General features: G+C 41.8%; 1 long non-coding RNA gene across 1 annotated transcript; it reads left to right on the top strand.

Annotated features, from left to right (window-relative positions):
* The first annotated feature begins 485 nt into the window (after window positions 1-485).
* LOC125246953 lies at window positions 486-1,705 on the top strand. The gene is made up of 2 exons (XR_007179999.1): window positions 486-809; window positions 1,521-1,705. It is a non-coding gene; the product is annotated as an uncharacterized LOC125246953 (long non-coding RNA).
* Window positions 1,706-6,554: the final 4,849 nt, after the last annotated feature.

Raw genomic sequence — 6,554 nt, 5'->3', positions numbered from 1 at the left:
CCTCGATTTACTAAAACGTGCACACGATTTACTAATTTGTTCCCTCGATTTACTAAAACGTGCACACGATTTACTAATTCGTTCCCTCGATTTACTAAAACGTGCACACGATTTACTAATTCGTTCCCTCGATTTACTAAAACGTGCACACGATTTACTATTTCATTCCTTTGATTTACTAAAACGTGCGCACGATTTACTAATTTGTTCCCTCGATTTACTAAAACGTGCGCACGATTTACTATTTCATTCCTTCGATTTACTAAAACGTGCGCACGATTTACTAATTTGTTCCCTCGATTTACTAATTCGTTCCTTCGATTTACTAAAACGATGATTTCAATTCCTACAAAATCATATTATGATAAATGCTGTTTGAACTACGTTATAATGACCTTTAATGTCTGTATTAGTTAGCTTATGTACTAGCATAGCATACAGATATGCCCGATTTGTCATGACACCGTTTCAATAAGGAAGAAAAATCTACTTCCGTTTCATGTTGACTTAAAAGAATTATAGAATTTAGAGTTCTGTTTCCTCTCTTAGAATCTGTAAAATGTTAGAAATCAGAATGTTCAGAACTCAGAATGTTCAGAATGTGTTCTGTTGAATTGAGATGTCACTGGGAATGCTGGTCTGATATTCCCCACAGGCCTGGATCTGTTACCATGGCATCACGGCTCACCCTCCTGCACCAGTATCCCAGCAGAAGAGATCAGGTGTCCATGAAGTGAAGCATTCACAGCCCACTGACTTCACTGAGCTCAATGAACACTGTGAGGTGGAGCGGAGAGAGTCGAAAGAAGGTCATAAGAGGGAATTCACTGCAATAAACAGGGAAGACCGGGGCAAGTTGTCACACTTTTTACCCCCAGTTTCTATATACACAAAAACTTAAAGTACAAAAAACCTCATTGAGCACTGCCTAGAAAGAAAAAAAAGGTTAATTTAACATACATTGAGCCCTATAGCGGGGCATGTTGTCACATACACAACCGTTTCAGTGGAATAAACAATTATGAAAAATAAAAGAATTCACAAAACAGCAAAAATGAAAAATATAACATGCTCAAAATATTGTTTTGCCTATCAGCATTAAATTACAAAACATAAAGATTAGTAAAATTTGTGTATCTGGATATTTGATTTAAAAGTTCATAAATAGAGATACAGGCTTTGTGACAACTAGCCCCGGTCTGCTCTACCACTGTATGATTGATTTGCTCATGTTAAATACACATTTATTGTGAAAAATAGCTTTTTTAAGATAGTAATTCATATTTCAAAACAAATTAATCCTTCTAAAGAGGGAATGGTCACAAAGGGTCAGAAATTAAAGATGTGACAACTTGCCCCAGTCTACCGTGCAGCTTTATTGAGTAATCTGACTTGAAACTGCTGAATAAAACAAGCCAGAGAAAGTCTCTCCTCCTGAATAGGACAAATTGAAATTTTATTGATCTGAAGACCCAGGAAGTACTGACACCCGCTGATGTTGATCCTCTTTTGACCACCAGGTGGCGCGATTCCCTCATTATTTGATCCTACTGGAAGCATCCTTGTTTTGCAGTCCTGTAAAGTTTGCAGAGACCCAAGGAAAAACACCAGCCTTTCCTGATTACAGTGCTGAATTTCACGGCTTTTCCATGAAAACGTGCGTTTAGCAGCATAATAAACATCTGCTCGACAGACAGCATGAAAACAGCGTCTAAAGGAAAGAATCTGAGCTATTTCTGCCACGTTGTTTGTTAAAACGGTTGCAGACATTTGTCAAGTCATATTTATTTATATGGTTTTTAATACAATACAGATGGTTTCAAAGCATCTTCACATTAGGAAAACAAATGTGTTGATGTTGTAAAATTAATTAATTATAAAATGATTAAATGCTAATTCAGCTCTACAGAAGACAATATAGTCATTGTAATATAGCACATTTCTGTAATGTTGTCGATTTTGCAAAGTTAATTTCAGTGTTGGTGTTTGTTCAAACAACTCGAAAAAAACAATTATATTGTTTCATTACTCAAGATATGTAGAAGTGAGGAAAGGTCTCAGACTACTGTGGGTGGTTGCTAGGGTATTGCTAGGGTTTCATAGTGCTTGATAGGCTATTGTGGGTGGTTGGTAGGGAGTTCATAGAGGTTGCTAGGATGTTTAATATGGTCGCTAGGGCATTGCTATGGTGTTCATTGTGCTTGATAGGGTGTTGTGGGTGGTTGCTAGGGTGTTCATCATGGTTGCTAGGGCATTGCTAGGTGTTCATGCAAGTTGCTAGGGGACTCTAAGGGCATTCATGGTGGTTGTGTTCAGGTGTTGTGAGTGGTTGCTAGGGCATTGATAGGGTGTTCATATTGGTTTCTATGGTGTTATGGGTGGTTGCTAGGGTGTTTATAGTGGTTGCTAGGGCATTGCTATGGTGTTCATTGTGCTTCATAGGGTGTTGTGGGTGGTTGCTAGGGTGTTCATGCAAATTGCTAGGGGACTTCATTGTGGTTATGTTCAGGGTGATGTAAGTGGTTGCTAGTGCATTGATAGGGTGTTCATAGTGGTTGCTATGTTGTTGTGGGTGGTTGCTAGGGTGTTAATAGTGGTTACAAGGGCGTTCATGCAGGTTGCTAGGGGATTCCTAGGGTGTTTATGGTGGTTGTGTTCAGCATGTTGTGGGTGGTTGCTAGGGCATCGCTAGGGTGTTCATTGTGCTTGATTAGGTGTTGTGGGTGGTTGCTAGGGTGTTCATCATGGTTGCTAGGGCATTGCTAGTTGCTAGGGGACTCTTAGGGTGTTCATGGTGGTTGTGTTCAGGGTGTTGTGGGTGGTTGCTAGGGCGTTGATAGGGTGTTCATAGTTGTTGCTATGTTGTTGTGGGTGGTTGCTAGGGTGCTCATAGTGGTTGCTATGGTGTTCATGCATGTTGTTAGGGAATTCCTAGGGTGTTCTTGGTGAATGCTAGAGTGTTGTGGGTGGTTTCTAGGGTGTTTGTAGTGGTTGCAAGGGTGTTGTGGGTAGTTGCTAGGGTATTGCTAAGGTGTTTCTGTATTCCAAAGCATTCATGAATTACAACCATTTAATTTTGCGCAGTACATTTTCTCATCTATGCTGAAAAAGGGGGATTAGAGTCTCAATTAATTTTACTAGATTAAAAGGATTCTCCCTCTTCTCAGATGTTTCTCTTGAGAAAAACGCCCCAGTAATCTCACAAATGTCTCCTCTAGAATGTGTCTTAATCATGTGAGTTCAGTGATGCTTTATAAAACAATGATGCCAAAAAAATACTTCATAAATTAAGTTTAATGTCTGTGCTCTGATTTGCCAAGAAACTAAAGTCTGCAAGATTTTGATCGCAGATTATCTCAGGATAAAATGATCTGAGTGCAACATTTCCTTTTCTTTAAAGCGAACCTCTTCTTTGATTTCTGTCTTGCAGTTGCTCTCACGTGGAAATGTGGTCAGAGTATATACAGACGTCTGTGTGCTGCATCATAAAGGTGCTTCTGCAAACACACCTTGCTCGCCTCGTGTTTGGAGAGCAACCCTCGAGCACCATCATACGAGAAACACGCTCGTCCTGAAGCACATCTGATTAAAGTGACAGGGAAATCATGCTGTGATTGATTAGAAACACCTATTGAACACACTCAGAACTAGTGCACTAAGCAGGCAGCATTGAAGGCATCATAGGTGCTCCAAAACGTAGGTAGCATAATATTACTCATAATAATAGTTTTAACTAAGAAAAAACTAGTCTTAATATCTTATACAGTTTTCCTTTTCAAGTAAATCTATCTTGTTTGAAGGATGGAAAACAAGACAGAAATAATAGAAAAATGATTTTTGCAGTGTATTTACTTTTTGCTAATTATAGCATCATGGCTTTTATTATCTTAGTAATGTGCTTACATCAGATTTTATTAGAATCAATTATGAGTCGAGTCTCTCATGCAGAGCCCTGTATTGAGTTTCTGTCCATGCACAGCATTTTTCACTCACTTATGAGGCTTCATTTCTGCTTTTGTAGATTTTGGAACAGAGCCTTTCTTTTTCTCTCTGAGTCTTTGTTTTTTCCTTTGCCAGAAAATCGATTGGTAGGTCCCTCCGACTGCTGCTGCTTTTGTGTGTGTGTGTGTGCGTGTGTGTGTGCTGGTGAATAAGCTGATAATTCCTCCTGAGAACTGTCCACCAGCTGATACTCTGGGCTCTAAACACGTAGCAACCACCCAGAGTGCCTTAGCAACCACCTGGAACACCCTAGCCATGAACACCCTACAAAAAGACCTAGCAACTACCATGAACACCTTAGCAACGCCCTAGCAACCACTAGAAAAACTCTAGCAAAAGCACCCTAAGAGCCCCCTATCAATTTGCATGAACACCCTTTAAACCACTATTAACACCATAGCAACCACCCATAACACCATAGCAACCACTATGAACACCCTAGCAATCACCCACAACACCCTGAACACAACCACCATCTACACCCTAGGAATCCCTTAGTAACCTGCATAAACATCCCTGAAACCACTATTAACACCCTAGCAACCACTCACAACCCCATAGCAACCACTATGAACACCCTATCAATGCCTTAGCAACCACCCACAACACCCTGAACACAACCACCACAAACACCCTAGGAATCCCTTAGTAACCTGCATGAATCCCCTTGAAACCACTATTAACACCCTAGCAACCACTATGAACACCCTAGCAACGTCCTAGCAACCACCAACAACACCCTGAACGTTGTGTTCCACCATGAACACCCTAAGAGCCCCCTAGCAATTTGCATGAACACCCTTTAAACCACTATTAACACCATAGCAACCACTATGAACACCCTAGCAACCACCCACAACACCCTGAACACAAGCACCATCTACACCCTATGAATCCCTTAGTAACCTGCATAAACATCCTTGAAACCACTATTAACACCCTAGCAACCACTCACAATGCCATAGCAACCACTATGAACACTCTATCAATGCCTTGGCAACCACCCACAACGCCCTGAACACAACCACCATGAACACCCTAAGAGCCCCCTAGCAATTTGCATGAACACCCTTTAAACCACTATTAACATCATAGCAACCACTATGAACACCCTAGCAACCACCCACAACACCCTGAACACAACCACCATCTACACCCTATGAATCCCTTAGTAACCTGCATAAACATCCTTGAAACCACTATTAACACCCTAGCAACCACTCACAATGCCATAGCAACCACTATGAACACTCTATCAATGCCTTGGCAACCACCCACAGCACCCTGAACACAACCATCACAAACACCCAAGGAATCCCTTAGTAACCTGCATGAATCCCCTTGAAACCACTATTAACACCCTAGCAACCACTATGAACACCCTAGCAACGTCTTAGCAACCACCCACAACACCATAGCAACCACTATGAACACCCTAGCAACATCCTAGCAACCACCCACAACACCCTGAACACAACCACCATGAACACCCTAAGAGCCCCCTAGCAATTTGCATGAACACCCTTTAAACCACTATTAACACCATAGCAACCACTATGAACACCCTAGCAATCACCATCTACACCCTAGGAATCCCTTAGTAACCTGCATAGACATCCTTGAAACCACTATTAACCCCCTAGCAACCACCCACAACACTCTGAACACAACCACCACGAACACCCTAGGAATCCCTTAGTAACCTGCATAAATGCCCTTGAAACCACTTTTAACACCCTAGCAACCACTATGAACACCCTATCAATGCCTTAGCAACCACCCACAACACCCTGAACACAACCACCATGAACAACCTTGGAATCTCCTAGCAACATGCATGAACACCCTTGCAACGACTATTAACACCCTAGCAACCACCACAAACACCCCAGTAACTGCAGTGAACACCCTAGGAATGCCCTATCAGCCTACATTAACAGCAACCCTCTAGCAACCGCCATAAAGAGCTTTATTGTTTATATATCTCTTGAGGAGTCAGTCACATCCTGTGGTTTGATCACAGCGTGTTTGCAGTTACAGATCGTTGTCATTCACTTTCTGCTGAGCGGCACGTGATTGTTGTGAGTCCAAACACACACACACACAGAGGCGGAGTGTTTTATATCCGCTGGTATTATAGCATTGATCGTGTCAAACAGAGCAGCCGCAGCACACCGGGTCAGACAAAAGCGACCTGCTCTCTATTGATTGGATAAAAGTAATAACTGACAGGCAATTCCCTGCATTTAATCGATGTCCTCGTGCTGACCCCCCCACCGCAGAGCCATGGGTCAAAGGTCAGAACAGATATTGAAAAACAATCGCAGCCGCCCTCGTGCCAATTTGTTTGGGTCAGAGGGCTGTGGAGAAACCGCTGATTCTCCATCTGTTTGCAGGAGATCCCAGGGGAGTCGATCCAGACACTGCCCATCTGATCTGAGGTCAGGCGTTACTGTTAACCAGTGGGACTGTTTATATTCATTACATACATTTATAATGTCACAAAAGATTCTGTTTCAAATAAATACTGTTCTTTTGAACGTTCTATTCAT

Source organism: Megalobrama amblycephala, linkage group LG15, assembly GCF_018812025.1.
Source record: "Megalobrama amblycephala isolate DHTTF-2021 linkage group LG15, ASM1881202v1, whole genome shotgun sequence".
NCBI lineage: Eukaryota > Metazoa > Chordata > Actinopteri > Cypriniformes > Xenocyprididae > Megalobrama > Megalobrama amblycephala.
This window is presented reverse-complemented; position numbering and strand designations above follow the sequence as displayed.